Source organism: Macrosteles quadrilineatus, unplaced genomic scaffold (genome assembly GCF_028750875.1).
Source record: "Macrosteles quadrilineatus isolate MER2022 unplaced genomic scaffold, UCM_ALF_1.0 Scaffold_2__2_contigs__length_208266976, whole genome shotgun sequence".
NCBI lineage: Eukaryota > Metazoa > Arthropoda > Insecta > Hemiptera > Cicadellidae > Macrosteles > Macrosteles quadrilineatus.
The window spans coordinates 122,460,013-122,480,261 of NW_026542595.1; the positions used below are offsets into that span (position 1 = coordinate 122,460,013).

General features: G+C 36.3%; 1 protein-coding gene across 5 annotated transcripts in view; it reads left to right on the top strand.

Moving 5' to 3' along the window:
* The first annotated feature begins 13,747 nt into the window (after positions 1 to 13,747).
* LOC128986329 (zinc finger protein 728-like) overlaps positions 13,748 to 20,249 on the top strand; it is a 73,957-nt gene continuing 67,455 nt past the window's right edge. For 4 of the 5 annotated variants that reach the window (XM_054406654.1, XM_054406651.1, XM_054406649.1 and 1 more), the window contains exon 1: positions 14,450 to 14,739. The gene's annotated coding sequence lies outside the window, so the exon portion shown is untranslated. Of the gene's footprint in view, positions 13,857 to 14,449; positions 14,740 to 20,249 lie in introns of those variants that run through there. The other variant, XM_054406652.1, reaches the window with a different exon arrangement.

Below are 20,249 nucleotides of genomic sequence, written 5' to 3' on the forward strand. Positions count from 1 at the left end.
ATGAAATGTTCTTTAACTTTTCTCAACAATGTTCCTATGTTCATGTTATGTGTCTACAATTATTGACAACAAAGTTGTTTATCTCAAAATCCAAAATATTTAAACTAATATTATGGTAAACCACAGAAGAACCTCTATAAAATCTCAGCTTACAAAATGCAAAAGAATATAATATAATCACGATAAAAGAGGGTTTTAAATACTTTTGTCTCCCCAGCGATGGGATCTATTATTCAAAACGTTTGAAAAGCTCTTTCACGGTACTTAGTCTAGTGCTTTACTTGCTCATTTTGTATTAAAACATCTCCTCCTAGAATGAAAGAGGGTAGGTTAAATTTGAGTACTGTATATGGTTTTGCCTGATATTTATTTTGTTAATGTCATGGATTTTGAATCTAGAATTTATTTGCATATTATGATCCACGCTAGTCATACTACACGACTTTTAGTTTTTTTTATATAATTATCTTGATAGTTGGTACTTTTATTTATTTTATGAATAGTTAAATAATCAAAAAAATATTTCAAGATTGTATTGAGTGCTTCCCCCCCCCTTTCACTGATAATACCGTAATCATTACACACAAGGGTCTTAACTTGTTATACCCTTCGTATATTCCTAGTATACGAAGTTAAATACGTCTATAATTTATGTATTTATTTACATCGCTAATATTTGATATATACCAAACATATTTTATTCATTGTTAATTTTATTCTTACTGATTTTAGTTATTGTAAATTAATTCTTTGTCAATTATTGTTTAAGTTACGTTACCTAGTAGCATTTTGTTGGTCTCTTTGCATGCATTCCTAGTAATCTTGAATATTATGCAATGTTTTTTACAATATTGTAATTTGGGCTATGTTTACTTATACATTCTACTAAACAGGTCATATAATTAGTTATATCTAAAATATATCGAAGCACATGCTTCAGATCCCAATTTTCGTTAATATTTAAAATTGCAAGTAGCCACCGATTAAAGTATAATGACCAATAATCAATTTAGTAATTTTATAAAATTTTGTTTCGTAGTCTGTAATGACTTATCGTACTCGTAAACCTTGTAACGGCAAAAGCTGACTCAAAACAGAGACGTTTTAAAACTACGCGTAAATAATAGCCTTAAGAACGTCGTTTTCACGTTGACATGAAAGCTTTTGGTTGTTGAACACTCCGCAGTGAGGCCCGGCCAGAAACAAACTTAATGCTTTAAATTCACATTTCGGTTTCGTTTGAGTAAAATTTACATTTGTCCAAAAATATTCCACCAGTTAATTTTTTATCCTTGCAATTTTGCGAATATGATGTCCTATTTAAAATAATTGTTTGACACATTTTGATCGATGAGTTACTGTTTTGGGAGTTTTATATTACAGAATACGTTCTTACACAGAGAAAGATAGGCCCGAGGGAATCAGCTGTTTCTTGTTTACATACTTGGACCACCAACTTAAAGTTGGCTCCACCTCGTCGTAGCATTATTAGCCTACACACCTGAAATCCTTTGGTGATTGTAAGTATTCGAACTCCGCGTCTCCAGTACCAAATTCCTGCACTCTCAAGTCATGTGATGTAATGATCGATGCCAATAACAGCTAACAAAATCATTTCTATTGGATCATGACTTGGATCGTGTGGTTTTAAATTGATTATCGTTTAGTACCTTTCATCTAGATTTAATAAACGAAAGTTACATTTCTGTCCAAGGTTTCGCTCGTGCAAACATCAAGACGCAATAATGACAGTGAAGGAGGTACAATCTGTTTAGACTCGTTGACGCCTCGTTATTATACATTTCTCCTGGGACATTCTTTGTAACTAACTGAGACGCTATTTCAATTTTTGTTTTCAAACTACCTTGATCATTTTTTAGTGTGTTTAAAAGGCGAATGTAAAAGATTAAGTATATTTTTAGGTACTGTATCATTAATTTGTACTCTAAATATATTATTTGCTATGTATTTATTACATACAAATAATATTAGTCCTTCAAAAGTATAAAAATTTTATAACCCAGGGGTTTTTCAGTGATTTTTACTATGCCAATATGTATAGAGTTTTCATTGTCTTACCAAAACAAAAATATGAATTCCTATAAACGAGTTTGCAGTGGTCCGACAAAGGCAGCAGGGAAGATGCAATAGTCCCAAAATACCTAATCAGAGGTGTCCAAAATAGCTAAACAGAACTCACACGATAACTTCTCCCCGAGCCGTCCACCTTTTTTAGGTAATCAGGTTAATTAACTGTGTTGTAAATAAGACCTGAACAAGACGGAGATTCGAACACTAGCTGCGTCTACAAGGCTGTCAGCGAGGAAATCAACGTTTTAGACCACTTATTTGGATTTCAAACTGATTAACAGCTTTTAAAATTCATTCTATGGGTTAATATTTAATTAAATAATACATGTATTTCTAAGTAATGTCATCGAATATGGCAACGGATCATTAGTACGTACCTTCATCAGAAGAAGAGTTCTTATGATGTCACTGAAAAAGCTTTAATCCACGTATTTTACTTAAATAGGTACTACACGCGTATAATCCACGTACCGCCAATTGGGAACTATAAACCATATTCCAAAGCTAGAATATTCACTTTAATTAGATTTATTTTGACTTGAGTGTTGTGCTGAAACCCCCAGGTACTTGTTAGTATTCCATTTCAGCTGAAACGACTACGTTAATATACCACAAATGACGGGTTTATAATATTGGAGTTTGGAATTAGCCTAAGGTGTATTTCAATCTGTATAACTGGTTTAGTTAATAAATACGTACACTGGATTTAGATTTAACAATATGTGAAAGGAACAAGATTTTATTCAAACCAATATTCAAAGCTCCTACTTTTGCATTATTTGAGTGTCCTCATTTATATTCACTATGCTTATAATGTTTTTAGGTATAAACGTTATGTAGGTTACAAAACCAAACTAAGTTGTCTTAGTTTGAATATTGGTAGAGAAATTAATATTTACATACCATTATACCGGTTTGCTCAGTGAGCTTGTCTAAAAGCTTAACCGCTGAATTTGAGACAGTAATGAATTGTAAACTGCACCAGCCCCTTCTAGTGATTGGGCTGCCTGAAATCATTGTGCATAAATTAATTCATTGTAATAAGTTAACAATTAATTTCTAAATCAAATGTGGAACAGGAGAGTATGTTTTGGGCATTTAATATTCCTAATCATTCTCTGGAAGAGTTTTTTTCAGCACATCATTTCTTGCAGTCATCGTTTCATCATCGTTCGCCGGTTCGATGCTGGTTCAAAGCGATAGACCATTCTAGTGCTGATAAAAAGCGGTTAGTAGCTGTGTTTCGAAACGGATCCCCACCTCTCCAGTTCTCCTCTTTCATTGGGGTTTTCGTACATAGTCTTGGAAACAGCTGATATTCCTCAGTATGGATAATACACAAGGTACTTCACTCCATTCTACAGGGTGTTTATGAACTCTCTACTGAAAACATAACTCTGTTATCAAATTGCACACTAAAGACCACAATGTAAAAATAATGTACAGAAATATTTACAAACGGCTGGTTTGAAACTGTTATGCTAACTGTAATATTATTTGTTGATCATAAAAATAACATGAACACTTTGGAAGCCGGTGGAACGGTCCTGGTAGTTTCAAAGTATAAAAAATAGGCCTATGATCGTAAGTGGTGTATTGGCTACATTCATGTAACAATAACATAAAATATGCCTGCCAACAAACATCTTAACTTTCACATTATTCAGTAAGAAAGTAAAAACGTCCAATCTAAGGAAATAAAACAGACTAGTGTACATGTTGCTCGAATTCGAGCAATTGTAAAGTAATAAAGGATTTGCAAACCAATAACAATCATACTTAGCTATCAACATTTCAACAAAAACACACCTACCTGCCCTGTAGCAGCAAACCTAAGTACTCATATTAAAATTAACTTAATGTTATTTAAGTAGGAAAAATGACCATTTTAAGGGAATAATTAATCTTTGTATTAATTAAGCCAGGTAAATGGAAATTCGCTTAGTCTGAAGGTTTGCTGCGGATACATAATAACAGCAAAGATTGAAGAATCTGAATTAGGTATTACTTATATCCATGAATTTATCTAACAATTATTTCCTGTAAAATATTACTACAGCAGTTCAAAAATATTGAAACAATCTCGATCAACAAATAATGTTGAAAGAATTCCATACTAATGACATTAACATATAGTTTGACAGTTCCATTTAATCAATGTTAAATGTTTACATTCGGGCATAGACAAAAATTATTCGGGTGAGTGACATATTTGATTAATGTTTATGATCCCTACCGTTCCTGTTCTAATAATCATGCAGTATTTAATATGTTTGAACCAGCTGTGTGGAATTGTTTTTTTTTTTTTTTTTTTTTTTTTTTTTCTAAGATTTTATTAACCGATCAGCATTACATTGCTATACAGGTTAGGTATAATACAAGAAATACAAAAATAACATTATTAATTACATTAACATAGGTAGAGGTGAAATCAAAATTAATTTGACAGTTCGTTCTGCTTGTTTACATGTTTTAATTTTGTGGGTTTGTTCTTTGTTACTATGGATACCATCAATAAATATTTCGATCTTAATTTCTCACAACAGCTGGAGTTCCATAACAAATTTTGTTTCCCATGTTAATCTTATGGATAAATATGAAACTTTAAAGGGCCCCAGGGCCTCACTCTCTAATTATTTCCTTAAAAAGAAAGTTTCCTGCACAACTTCACGTTACGCTCTTTCCAATGACACCAAAAACATGTCAATTGGTTCAGTAGTTTCGGAGGAGTAATTGTCACAAAAATCCTGCTTGCGTATTAAATAAGTACTAGTTGCTCTGCCCGTGCTTCGCAACGGGGTGAGAATGCTGAAAAGGATGATTTTGTTTTACTTTAAGATACCATAATATACTATAAGGAACAGTTACAACACACTTACCAGGAAACATATAGGCAAAGGCTCAATCGTCCTTATTGATTATTTAAATTAATATCTCTTAATGTATTACAGTACTATAATTTTATATAGTGTATATCATTTAAAATATATGCAAAAGTATAATTCATTGACCACATGGCACCAAGAAACAAATCTCCTTGTAAAGAAATTAAATTAAATAGCAGAACAGCATTTCTGACAACAGCTGGAGTTTCATAACAATGTTTGTTTACCATGTTAATCTTATGGAGAAATATGAAACTTTAAAGGGCCCCAGGGCCTCACTCTCTAATTATTTCACTATAAAAAAAGTTTCCTGCACAACTTCACGTTACGCTCTTTCCAATGACACCAAAAACATGTCAATCGGTTGAGTAGTTTCGGAGGAGTAATTGTCACAAAAAATCTGCTTGCGTATTAAATAAGTATATAGATAGATTATATAAAAACCCGACTTTGAAAAGTGTAAAATGGCTTAAAACTTTAAATTAGTTTAGGTGGGTTTTTACAGTAATTGGACATTAGAAGAGATAAATGACTTTTTCAGTATTCCCATTTCAACTGCTTCAAAAACTTATTTCAACTTCTGGTTATTCCTCAAAGCTTGAAAAGAATTTAAAAGTTGAAAGAAAATAACTTTCCCGGTTAGGCCAGTGTTTGATTCATTACCTAATTATTTGATGTTTATAAATTGACTGCACACTTTTAATTGATTCTATATTATGATTTTTATGTTTTTTTTTACATCCTGTTTATTGCTTGTTCCTAAAGATTGTATTACCAACAAACCTTTATATTATTATTATTATTATAAGTCTTTATATTATTTTCATTGGTTGTTAATAGCTTCGATATTTAAAAAAAAAGTGAACTTTAATATATGGTCACTAGAACAGCTTTATTTCAATCAATTTAAATACTGTAACACCGAATTTAACTGGTTATATGAAAATAAATTAAATTGTGTCAATGTTTCAGACGAAATAATGAAATGAGCTTCAGTTTTTTTTTATGATGGAGACTTCAAACATGATATTAATCTAGACTATACTGAAAGTTTCCATATTCATGCAAACAAGTTGTGTGGTAAAATTAGTGTTTTTTTACAATTTTGCAAACCTACGAGTTTTAGTGATTCTTATAAACATCTTGCTCTTAGACTGTACACCTTGTGACAAAAGGAATAAGTAGAAAAAAAAACATACAGTAATTTTTTTTTAAAGATCAAAACTTATTCTGTTAATAAGAACTATAAAATCAAATATTTTCTGTTTTCAATGTTCTTGAATTCTACTTAAGCAAACAGCTATAGTAGTGTTTCGGTAAACTGATACTCCCATCTGGTATCTTGAATATGTATGAACATTAAACATTACTCATGAATATGCACAAAATTTAACTAATTGTTAAGGCTATGTTATCCTGCACAAAAGGTTAAACGGTAGGTTGATCAGTGAATATTTTGAGCATAAATAAGTAGCCTTAAAAATTTTTATTAGATGTGGCTGGCCAATAGAATTATAATATTGATCAAGAAGTTATTTAATAAAATTAGGTGACTATTGATTATCCCACAATGGGACTGGGAGAGAAAATATTGCAAAATAAGCCAAATCTTAAAACTAAAAACGTTAACTTAAAAAGAATCATTGTACTCTGACCTTTTGAGGTTCAAACTATTCAGAAAAAAAAACTTCTCCAATTAGCTGCTAGAGAAAAAAGCTGCAAGAACGCTAGCTGATCTTAGTGCTACAGACAGAAAGCTGCAGGGAAGCTTATGAATCATGACTGTGATATCACGATACAACCTTGCAGTGATTAACTAACTATACAGACCAGAGTGAACTCACATGAGGAAAAGATATCCCTCCTACAAAACACTCATGGAGCCACAGATTGAGACTACCTTCTCCCAGTTCTTTTCCGTCTGAAAACAGTCAGAGTCTAGACCCTGAAACTTAATGAAACACTCCTATTTCTAATACAATCTGTTTTAAAAGTCGGGATGGCAATGGGTTATATAGTGTTCCCTTAGATCCAGATATCATTTGTCATTGGGCTATTAGTTAGCGTAACAAAAGGTCTAAGTTGGATAGTAAGGTGCCAAGACCACGGTGTGGGCTGTTCCCCTAAACAATGTGTACACAACGGTAGGTAACGGTGTGAGAAAATGGAAATAAAAATTACAAAAAAAATTCTGCAATGATTTGTTGAAAAAAATCAATTCTAAATTACTTAATAGTAGATCACATTAATGTATCCACAAACAAGAATTAATTCTTTTGTCTGTGCTGTATCACACTTTAATGATTTATATTAGAGTAACTGTTGGCCATCGGTGTAGTTAAAGTTCAAGTTAATTAGGCATTCAGCTCAAACTCATCGTGTTAAGGAGTTCACTGTACATCCCAAAAGGAAAATTATTTAACACCTACAATCACATTCATTTTAATTATGTTTTAACAAGGAAAATATAAACTTACTTTTGTAATCTTTCTTATAAAGAACTCTTTCTTCAACTCGAGAAAACTTATTTCTCTTTATATCTAGAAATATCTTCTTGGCACTTTCCGAGCAAAAAGTTTTGATTGTTTTTCAGCTGATCCTAGTTTTGAACAAAGCTTATACTGTACTTAATCATAAGTTCCACAAAAACCACACCTCCTTTAGGCTGTTAATTAAAGTACAGTAGGTAGTTTAATCTATTTAATACGTGACGGCGATTTCTAAGAAACACTACTACTTATTCGTAAATTAATAATGGATGGATTTTTAAAAACGATGTGTCCAAATTAGGCCTGTTATTTTATGGAAACTTCTCTTTCACTTTCACATGGTATTCAAACCCTTGAGCATTACCCCACGGGCTTTTGAAGTTTTAGTGTATATTGCTTTAGAAGAAAATATTTTGTTTGCTTAACACTACCAAGTGTCAGTAGACTATTCCATAGATAGAAACATACTCCCTTAAGGCCCGTTGTCCAAGAACGCGTCTGTTGCGTCTGACGCTGAGTAATAGACGCTAGCGATGGACGCTCAGTGACTGCTAAGCATTGATTTCAATGGGCCCGTTGTCCAAGGGCCAAGGGAGCGTCTCTAGCGTCTGACGCTTGAGACGCTGAGCGTCTGACGCGGGGCACTGCTCCGGGAGCAGACGGGATCGCTGACGGCCAGCGTCTATTGCGTCTATTGCATTGTTGTTTCTGTGTTCTCCCGTATACTCCATAATATACAGTATCTTAATGTAATGGCTATAGTCAAAGAAATATAGAATATGACCTAAAAAGATTGCAAGATAATGTTTTAGGGTTTTATTTTGTAGTGTTGAGTCTGCTGAGTGATATACTAAAGGTTGCCAAAAATCGGTCCATGGGAAACCCCCTAAAATCATTATAAAAAATGTTGGCTTTTCCCAACATTGGAAAAATAATAAAAAATGATTCCACATACATTTTTTATGCACATTTTCGAGATATTGACTTAAGATCACCACCAGTATTTATTGGGTGGTTAGTACTTCATTTCGATAGGAAACACGTTTATGGCCGCCATCTTGGATCCGCCATATTGGATATACATATTGTTTTTATGTAATGATAGTTTTGTGACACATCATTTACAAAACTAGATTTTCATGCTAATTTCAATGCGGGAATCCGTTTTAATTTTTTTCCGTTTTAAAGATATTCAAACGAAAATTCTTCCCCATAAATTTCTTATAGACGTTTCGTACTTATGTCATTTTTTTTTTTAATATCTCCAGCTTTTATTAACGCTTGCAGTTCGTTTCAACCTTAAAATATTCAGTAATGTAAGGGCTTCCATTTGAGTTATTGATAATTAAAATCAGACGAGTTAGAGACCCGCTACGAACAAAAACACAAAATTTAATCAAAATTAAATTAAAGTTATAGTCTAAAATAATTCACCAAAGTATTGACTTTTATTTTAGCTATGGATTACATATTGGGAGTTATTTAGAATAGGAGATATCAGTATTTAAGTAAAGAAAAATTTCAAAAAAAATAATAAATTAGTGTTAAATTAAATTATTACAACTTAAACTTTAAAGGATTTAACGGAACTTAAACTGTTTCCATTAAAAGTATAAAAAAATCACTTAACAGACTCTTGTCTGCATTAAAGTGGTTTTTGATAAGTATTCTAAAATATCCTTCCTCACTTCTTTTTTTGAAAACACTGTGGGTACACAATCGAGGTTCACTAAAGGTCCAGAATTTCCTCGTTTTCTATCTCTTCGATGAATAGGATCTTCAACACTTGGCTCTTAACGCTAATAGTGAGAGCAAAATCAATTTTAACACAGTCAGCAACCAACTGTTAAACTGAATAGACGCGTTCTTGGACAACGGGCCTCTAAGCGATCGACGCTCGGCGATCATCGCTCTGCGTCAGACGCAACAGACGCGCCTTGGACAACGCAGCTTAAACATTATACATACAGAGGAGAGTGAGTGTGACGCCCGGAACCTGAACACACAAATTGTATTCTATTACATACTAAAACAGCTATAGAGGTAAATAAATAACAATGAAAGAGTTTACGCATGTTGTTGGCTGAGTATTAACAAAAAATGTAATTATCCTAATACGTAATACCCCCGCCGCAGCAAACCTGCCGTCTAAGCGAATTTCCATTTGGCCGAATTGATTTTCAATTGATCTATTTAAATAACATTAGGTTTAACGAGTACGTAGGTTTGCTGCTACAAGGAAACTAATAAAGTAGTGTGTTTTTGGCAAAATATTGATAGCTTACTATAAAATAAATAAATGTGCCAAGTTTGATCAAAATATATCCATAAACAAGCAAACTACAACATTTTACAATATTCTCCATAAGAATAACATGGGAATTTTAAATTTACCATTTTTTTAGTTTTCTCCGTAACCAATAACCGTACAAAAACACTTTGATATACTGAATTGTTTGTTTTTTTAAGCTCTTTAAGAAGATTTAGAGAAAAATTGGGAAATTTTGTGTTTTGAGGGTAAGAAGTGAGAAACCCCAATTTTTACCCCATAAAACCCCCCATAAAACCCTGTTCCCATGGTCCGATCATGCTGGATCGCGAACTCATTTAAGTTTATCCCGCCTTACACCTTCAAACCAAATTTCATCAAAATCGGATAAAAATTACTCAAGTTATCGTGTTCACGGACACATATATATATATATAAATCTATATATATATATATATATATATCTATATATATATACATATATAAAAATTTGAACGAATGGTGTTTTTGGCCTCTGGGGACATTAAAATGAAAAAGTAAATCGGTCCCGGGCCTAAGTCTTACCATGAGACCTACGGTAATAGCTACTTCCCTATAGGGAAATTCGCTAATACGTAAAGCCGTTTATGTGAACGCACCTCTCTTCTCTTTTCTCTTCATAAATTAACATTTACACCCAAAAAATTGTTTTCCAAGGAATTTAGCAGCAAACTGCTCTGCTCTTAACCCAAAAGTGTGTCCATTACTGTTTCCCTGAAGTTTTATGGATACTACAAGGACCATCAGGACGGCAGGCCGGGACGTTTTTAGTAAGAGGGTGCTACATAGTCAATGGTGCTACCCAGAGTACTGCCACGGCCGCCTTTAACTCCAGGCCACGGCCTTCGAAGTGACAACGTTGCAATTAGGCTTGTAACAGCTGTTTTGTTTGGAAGCAGCTAATTGTATTTGTGTATTTACGAAAGCTTGGTTACTGGACTATGAAAAATATTGACTCCTCTTTAAATGCACAGATATAGATTTTCAATTGATATTGTTTTGATTTTCAATTCTGTATGCTTTATTTTCAATATTTTAATAATAATAAGTTTAAATTTAAATCAATAAAGTGCGAAGTAATGAGCTGCTTCCTTACTTTATACTTACTTACTTACTTTATCTGTATTTTAAGCCAATTATGAATGGAGATGAGTGTAGGATGAGTGACACGATCTTGTAGTCTTGTTAGTGACTAAGGCCGACATTCCTTAGACACAGTTGTAAATAATTAGGCCTAATAGCCATACAGCTAAAGGCAACTAAGGGACCTACAGTTTATAGTGGGATCCGAACCACATTTTGCCTTTGGTATATACGATTTGGTCTAATTATCAGGATAGTACTGCGGATAGACGTAGTACTCACCCGTGAGGAAGTTAATCCACACCAGTGAGTATCGCATCCACAGTACATGCCTATAAATATCCACAACTCATGCAATCCTAGTAGCTGATGTCACCTGTCAGCCATTTTATTTTATGGAACGTCTGACACTAAACAACCCTACTTGCGACGTTGCCAATTCTACCAGGCCGTGGCCTGTAGTTAAAGGTGGCTGTGGTACTGCCTGAAAGCTGCACACGGGCAAGTCGCATCTTATATACCTCCTTGCTGAGCGAATCTGCCCACACTTCCGCATTATTGTAGTACGGACTGCCCACAACCCATCAAGCAAGAGTATTCTATTACTGGACTGAGAACTTCCAATATTGACCATTATATCCGACCAAAAGACCCAGGGAAGAAACCACTTCAGCGGTCTTGTCCTCCGTACGGAAGATCTGGTCCTGCCAACTATAAAATGTGCAGTGTTGGATTTTCACCGTTCCAGCGTGGCTGCTTTCCGCTCCAATCTGTGTCGCCTCTTCTCTGTAAATAATTTGTAGTTAATGCCTACATCATGTTAACGGCACTGTGTTCAACCTTCGATCAGTTATTTATTTTTGTCACTTTAGTATTTATATCTGTTTTTGTCATGTAAGTCTTGCTTAGAGGATTCCAAACCGTGTATTTGTTGTTTTGTTAAGTCTTGTTTTGTTATTGTTTTAAAAAATTTATCATGGTTTTCATCTTCATTGTTGATATGTTTTTCTTGTTCTTGTTATTGTAATTTATTCAGAATAGCCTTCATTTGTTGTTAAATTTTAGTTTGATAGCTACGACTTACTGTACCTCTTGTAAAAATGGTGTTACCGTGGAAATAAATGAATTGAATTGAATGAATTGAATATAAAACTTACTGTCCACCAAAACTCCAAAGTTGTTGGGCCTACTTAGTGACGCCAACGGCTTGGATTTCAACATCCCTCACCCGCTAAGGCACTACACAGGGTGATTGATATAAGTGTGCCAGCTGTTTTATTCGAAAGCTATAAGAGATATCAAAAAAGTTAAACGGTAAGTGCCGTAGATTTTTTATTTTAAAAATTGTAGTTAAGTCGAAAAAAATATTTTAGCCGCCATTTTACCAATTTGGCCACCAACTTTGATTTTTCTTCTGGAACACCCTGTATTTTATGATGTATTCTAGTAGAAAATGTAATTTTAAGACGATTTTACACTTGTGTTTTTTGTTTTTTTTCATGAACCCTGACCGTTTCAAAGGTAATAAATGGTTAAAGTTTTGAAATTTCGGCATTAGAAAGAGTTTCGATAAAGGCCTAAGCAAGCATACCAGCTGTTTTATTCGAAAACTATTCGAATACTATATTATACTTGGAGAGTATGTTTTATCTATGGTAGATTTCTCATCCTTATGTTCGATAAGCTGAAGAAAATTTAATTGATAGCTCCGTCCGGTGCACTGAAGAGGTCGTGTTTTGTTTACAATTTGTTTCTTGTTATTTCAGAGTTCGTTATTCAGTTGTGTTATTTGTTCCTCGTTTAGTCAAATAAAACAATAACTCGTTCCCTAGTTATACAACCAAAACACAAATCATTAAATTGACGGTGGGGCATACGGAAGATTTCTCAGGTGCCGTTTGACGTCACTAACTGCTGCGTCTGAAGAAACAGACAATTTTATAATTTTCTATTATTAAATTAAACTGTCATAACCTAACCAAACTAACCAAACGTGCTGATAATGGAAAAATCGATTAAAGGTTTACTAATCTGAAAAATAGTTTTATTCATAAAATAAAATTACAATTGCCTAAAATTCAAATTTATAATTTATTAATTATAAAATTAAACTGTCATAACCTAACCAAACCAACCAAACTTGCTGATATGAAAAAAATGTTGATAAAAAGTTAGTGCCGCCAGCGGAATTCGAACCCGGAACATTCGGATTATCAGCCCGCAACCCTATCCACTGCACCACCGAGGCCGATGGCTCAAAACCGAATCGTTGCGGTAATTGGTGTTCCCTCAAAGTGATGTCAGCACTCAGCAGTTAGTGACGTCAAACGGCACCTGAGAAATCTTCCGTGTGCCGTTTCGTTAAATTGACCCTAAAATATTATAAACAAAACGTCGTCGTCACTAGTGATCAGTGTCACCGGACACGAAAAACTAGCTTTAACATTTACAATGGGATGAGAAGTATTTATACGTGCGACCATAGATAAAACATACTCCCTTGCATGTAACTGATATGAACATTTTTGCTGTTTTAAATCAAAACTCAGTATTTATTAGAGATGGGATATACAAATCAATACATAAAAAAATCAATCTTATGAAACCTATAAGTTCTGATATGTATAAAATTAAAACGAAAACATTTCCATTACATGTTAGTCTATGGTGCGACTTCGTCCACCCTTCCAAACTCCCACGGAGGGCGCAACAGATTAGCCGGGGAAAGGGACTTGACTATGACTATATCCTTGTGGGACTTAACATGGACCCTTGTGTTAGTTAGTCTATGGTTTTACCTCTGATTTGATCCATATTCCATATGAGCTACAAACCCCCAAGGAGTATGAATAATATTATGGAAACTATAACCAATGGTGTGGACGTAAACGATGGCTTATAAATATACTCAATGGATTGAGTCACCTATGAAACTTCATGGTATAAGATTAAAACAGACTACAGTGGCATAAAGTAAAAACATTCTCATAAGAAAAAAATGTAAGCGTAGTTCGAAACGGCACACGGAAGATTTCTCAGGTGCCGTTTGACGTCACTAATTGCTGACGTCACTTTGAGGGAACACCAATACCGCAACGATACGGTATTGAGCCATGGGCCTCGGTGGTGCAGTGGATAGCATTGCGGGCTGATATTCCGAATGTTCCGGGTTAGAATCCCGCCGGCGGCACTAACTTTTTATCAACAATTTTTTCATATCAGCAAGTTTGGTTGGTTTGGTAAGGTTATGACAGTTTAATTTTATAATTAAAAAATTAAATTTTAGGCAATTATAATTGTATTTTATGAACAAAACTATTTTTTAAATTAGTAAACCTTTATTAGATTTTTCCATTATCAGCACGTTTGGTTAGTTTGGTTAGGTTATGTTAGTTTAATTTAATAATAGAAAATTATAAAATTGTCTGTTTCTTCAGACGCAGCAGTTAGTGACGTCAGCAGTTAGTGACGTCAAACGGCACCTGAGAAATCTTCCGTGTGCCCCACCGAGCCTAGTTTAAACAATAAACGTAAAACAAACAAAAAAAGCGAAAATAATTTTTGGTTTTGACCATTTATTTAGACCACGTTTTGAGTTTTGGTTTTGACTTGACTTGAGTCTCAGTTAGAATTGTTATTTGGAGGTTATATAGACCTAATATGTATTTTACAAAATTGTGTGTAAAAAGTTGAAGTGTTGTACCGTTTTCATTGAATAGGTTTGATTTGATAAATTATTGCATTCGCGTTTGATAAAAAGTTTGAAAAAAAAAACAAAAAAGTCAAGACAAGTTGTGTTGAATAGGCTATCACAAAGTAGGCCTAGCCTAAAAAAAAATGTTTCCTTTCTGTTACAAATAACTTAGGCCTAGGCCTTGGGCAGGTAAATATAACAGGGATTAAGCCTTTCAAAAATACCCTCCTTAAAGCACGGGTGAAAAAGGTTGTGGCCGAGCTTGAAGAGCCACTACAGTCGACTCTCGATAACTCGAACCTCAATACCTAAGTCGAATTCCTTGATAACTCGAATTTTTCCCATTCCCTTGAGAAAATCTGCCTTAGTCGAAGAAAAAACCATGCGTACGGTATCTCGAATAAATTTTGCACCCGAATTTTACCTCTAGGCTATAGGCTAACTAGAAGTGATAGAAAAATTACCTCCTATAACTCAAAGTTCAGTAGAGGTCGTACGGAACGAGGTGAAGCTTGGAGGGGAATAGTGGTGTGGCGGGGGAAGTGTCGCTATGCGAGGCGACAATCGGCTCGTCTCCTACCCCCACCATGGATTTCCCCGCTTTAGACCGTTCCCGCCGAAAATCTCAGGCTTCACCTCGTTCCGCACGACCTCTAGGTAAGTAGGTCGAATTCTTTAAATAGGCTACATTACCTCTACAACTCGAAATTTACCTCTTAACTCGATTAACTCTTAATTTTAACTTAACTTTTCAGATCAACCCTTGCTAACCCGAAACTTGTGTGAACCTGGCAATAACTCCAGCCATAAGTAGTGCGCGCGCCCGAAAAATCTATTGCTGGCCGATTTGCGGCAAAATACGGCCGCGTAACATAATACCGATGATGTCACCAGATAGAGGACACTTTAACGGACACGACAGTATCAATATCATGTACCTGGCGGATAAGAAAGAGGGGGTAAAGTCAGCAATAAGTAGTGGGCTTGCCTGAAAAATCTATTGCCGGCCGTTTTGCGGCAAAATACGACCGCGTAACATGAAACCGATAATGTCACCAGATAGAGGACACTTTAACGGACACGACAGTATCAATATCATGTACCTGGCGGATAAGAAAGAGGGGGTAAAGTCAGCAATAAGTAGTGGGCTTGCCCGAAAAAATCTATTGCCGGCCGTTTTGCGGCAAAATACGACCGCGTAACATGAAACCGATAATGTCACCAGATAGAGGACAATTTAACGGACACGACAGTATCAATATCATGTACCTGGCGGATAAGAAAGAGGGGGTAAAATCAGCAATAAGTAGTGCGCGCGCCCTCAAAAATCTATTAATGACCGATTTGCAGCCAAATACGGCCGCGTATCATAATACCGATGATATCACCAGATAAAGGACACTTTAACGGACACGATAGTATCAATATCATGTACCTGGCGGATAAGAAAGAGGGGGTAAAGTCAGCAATAAGTAGAGCGCGCGCCCTCAAAAATCTATTGCTGGCCGATTTGCGGCAAAATACGGCCGCGTATCACAATACCGATGATGTCACCAGATAGAGGACACTTTAACGGACACGACAGTATCAATATCATGTATCTGGCGGATAAGAAAGAGGGGGTAAAATCAGCAATAAGTAGTGCGCGCGCCCTAAAAAATCTATTGCTGGCCGAATTGCGGCAAAATACGGCCGCGTAACATAATACCGATGATGTCACCAGATAGAGGACAATTTAACGGACACGACAGTATCAATATCATGTACCTGGCGGATAAGAAAGAGGGGGTAAAATCAGCAATAAGTAGTGCGCGCGCCCTCAAAAATCTATTAATGACCTATTTGCAGCCAAATACGGCCGCGTATCATAATACCGATGATATCACCAGATAGAGGACACTTTAACGGACACGATAGTATCAATATCATGTACCTGGCGGATATGAAAGAGGGGGCAAAGTCAGCAATAAGTAGAGCGCGCGCCCTCAAAAATCTATTGCTGGCCGATTTGCGGCAAAATACGGCCGCGTATCATAATACCGATGATGTCACCGGATAGAGGACACTTTAACGGACACGACAGTATCAATATCATGTACCTAACGGATAAGAAAGAGGGGGTAAAATCAGCAATAAGTAGTGCGCGCGCCCTAAAAAATCTATTGCTGGCCGAATTGCGGCAAAATACGGCCGCGTAACATAATACCGATGATGTCACCAGATAGAGGACACTTTAAAGGACACGTCAGTATGAATATCATGTACCTGGGGGATAAGAAAGGGGTTAAAGTCAGCAATAAGTAGTGGGCTTGCCCGAAAAAACCTATTGCCGGCCGTTTTGCGGCAAAATACGACCGCGTAACATGAAACCGATAATGTCACCAGATAGAGGACACTTTAACGGACACGACAGTATCAATATCATGTACCTGGCGGATAAGAAAGGGGGGGTAAAGTCAGCAATAAGTAGTGCGCGCGCCCGAAAAAATCTGCGCGACTTGAGTGGCTGCGCATAATAGGATTATAGGCCTAATACTTTATGGTAAAAGTTGTTGATACAAAAGGATCGTCAACCAGTCTAGTCGTAAGTTGTCAGTTGTCACGGCTTTGAATCCTCTATCTGGTGACATAATCGGTATTATGATACGCGGCCGTATTTTGCCGCAAATCGGCCAGCAGTAGATTTTTGAGGGCGCGCGCACTACTTATGGCTGACTTTACCCCCCCTTTCTTATCCCCCAGGTACATGATATTGATACTGTCGTGTCCGTTAAAGTGTCCTCTATCTGGTGACATAGTCGGTATTATGATACGCGGCCGTATTTTGCCGCAAATCGGCAAGCAATAGATTTTTGAGGGCGCGCGCACTACTTATGGCTGACTTTACCCCCCCTTCCTTGTCCCCCAGGTACATGATATTGATACTGTCATGTCCGTTAAAGTGTCCTCTATCTGGTGACATCATCGGTATTATGTTACGCGGCCGTATTTTGCCGCAATTCGGCCAGCAATAGATTTTTTCGGGCGCGCGCACTACTTCTGGCTGACTTTACCCCCCCTTTCTTATCCCCCAGGTACATGATAGCCTATTGATACTGTCGTGTCCGTTAAAGTCTCCTCTATCTGATGACATTATCAGTTTCATGTTACGCGGTCGTATTTTGCCAAATAACGGCCGGCAATAGATTTTTTCGGGCGCGCGCACTACTTTTGGCTGACTTTACCCCCCCTTTCTTATCCCCCAGGTACATGATATTGATACTGTCGTTTCCGTTAAAGTGTCCTCTATCTGGTGACACTATCGGTTTCATGTTACGCGGTCGTATTTTGCCGCAAATCGGCCAGCAGTAGATTTTTCGGGCGCGCCCTCTACTTATTGCTGACTTTACTCCCCCTTTCTTATCCCCCAGGTACATGATATTGATACTGTCGTTTCCGTTAAAGTGTCCTCTATCTGGTGACACTATCGGTTTTTATGTTACGCGGTCGTATTTTGCCGCAAATCGGCCAGCAATAGATTTTTTCGGGCGCGCGCACTACTTATGGCTGGAGTTATTGCCAGGTTCACACCAATTAACTCGAAGCTTTGCTGTGTTTACAGCGAACCTTTGTTAGGTCATAGACCTAGCCGAACAGGTCTGGACATGTCGCTGAATTGTCCGACTGTCTGCCAAAAATGGTTTATAGCCTATTTGTACCTCTATAACTCGAATTTTATTTTGTTTACCTCTGTAAGTCGAATTTAGTGAAATAGGCTATTACCTCTAAGTTATAACTTGAACTATTCTTAAGTCGAACTATACATAGGCCTAACTCGAAGAAAACAGCCGTTCCCTTGAAATTCGATTTTATCGAGAGTCGACTGAATTTTTCTTTCCTGGTGAATTATTCAGTTGCATTTTAGGGTTTGCGCACACGATTTTTGATTTTTTTCATTCTAAGGCCCTACTCGAAATTAGGACGCAAAAAACGACAAAATTTTTTTTTACAAAAACACGTCATGTGGGTAGGCTACTCAAATTAACTAGACCGAATATTAAATAAGCAGATCACGAATATGCAAGAATGTTTTGGATCCGACTTCAAATAAGCGAGATTTTGACGAAAATGTTATACTACCAGCAATAACCCCAACTCACTAGGGGACAGGTGGGAACTGGGAATTTCGGGGTTTGGGTGGGGGAGACACCTACTTAACGTGGTTTATCATCGGCGATTAGGCGGGGGAAAGGGTAGTTTAACGGGAAATAATGGGTAATTAAGTAACTTAGTCGGGAGAATTAAGTAAGTTGGTATGGGAAATTTGCTTGGAATTGGGAAATCTTTCAGTAGGCCCTACCGGTAACTTACCAACCTATTCATTGGTTGTTGTAGCACTGTCAATAATCGTGTGCAAACCCTAAAATGCATATTTACCAATTATTCAAACTAGCCCTAAATAATCCAAACCACCCAGGGCCGTCCGAAGAGGGGGCAAGCTGCCCCGGGCACCATGGCTGAGGGGGCGCCTCGCAGCAGCTATTTGTATTAATATTGTATTAAAATATGTGAATGTGACTATCACTGCTGGGCGGGAGGGGGCGCCACAACCACGTTTGCTCCGGGCGCCGCCAACCCTAGGGCCGCCCTGAACCACCATTCCACAAAGTTTGGACAATGCAACAAACCGGAAAACGGTTTGTTATTTAATAGGCTATTATGTATATTTAATATGTGATATATGACGTATTCTCTAAACAATGGTTGGTATATCTAATAAACATTAGGAGGAGTGACAAAAATGGCACAAAATTGGGTTACTAGACGTTTGTAATTTTATTTTCGTAGTAGGTAGGCCATGTATTTTAGGGAAAAATACTGGTAGCCTATCAATCAAGTAAGAATCGTCGTTGAAATGTGGTTATGAATAATTGGGTAGGCCTACGTACCTAAGAAATGGGCCTATTGGCGGTATGGTCCAGTGATTGCAGCACATAGCGGTGAGTTGAAACCGAAAGTGACATTTTGTAAAAACAATTTTAGCAGCACCCGTAAACCTCTGTTACCATCACAACGAAATCAAAAAGTTCCTCCGAGATCGTAGCAAAATACAGGATCACCCATTGCAGTTGTGATTATTTAGGGGCCTACTTTATATTTTACATAACTGTCATTACTGAAGCACCGTCAATGAGTGGAAACCTTGTTTATAAGCTATAGGCGATGATGATTTAAAAAATTTAAGTTTCCCAGCCCTAGGCCTATTTCAAAAACAATTTGATACCTACACAATGAATCTTCAGTTCCCGACCTGGATGATGCATGTTATTTAATTTAACTTACACTTACAACTTATTGAACTTGCAATGATTAATTAAATCCATTATGTAAGGCACAACGTTTTAAATCTCAATTGGTTTGGATTTGCTTACAAAACGTGATTGGAAATGGATGCAGTATTTGTAAATATCATGTAATGTAAACATATCAGTGACAGCTAGAAAAGATAATCGTGATACAAACAGCTGTTCGTTATTTAATAGAAGACATACTTTCCAAACAGATAATTAGTAGGCCTATTTAATTTTCTTAAATGACGTATGTGGTAGGCCTAAACATTAAGGCCTGGTTCCACAGGATGCGGAATCTCCGCCGTGTGGTGCGATTTTTTCCGCTGCGGAATTAAAACGACACTGGTTTAATGGAGTTCCCATGTATGC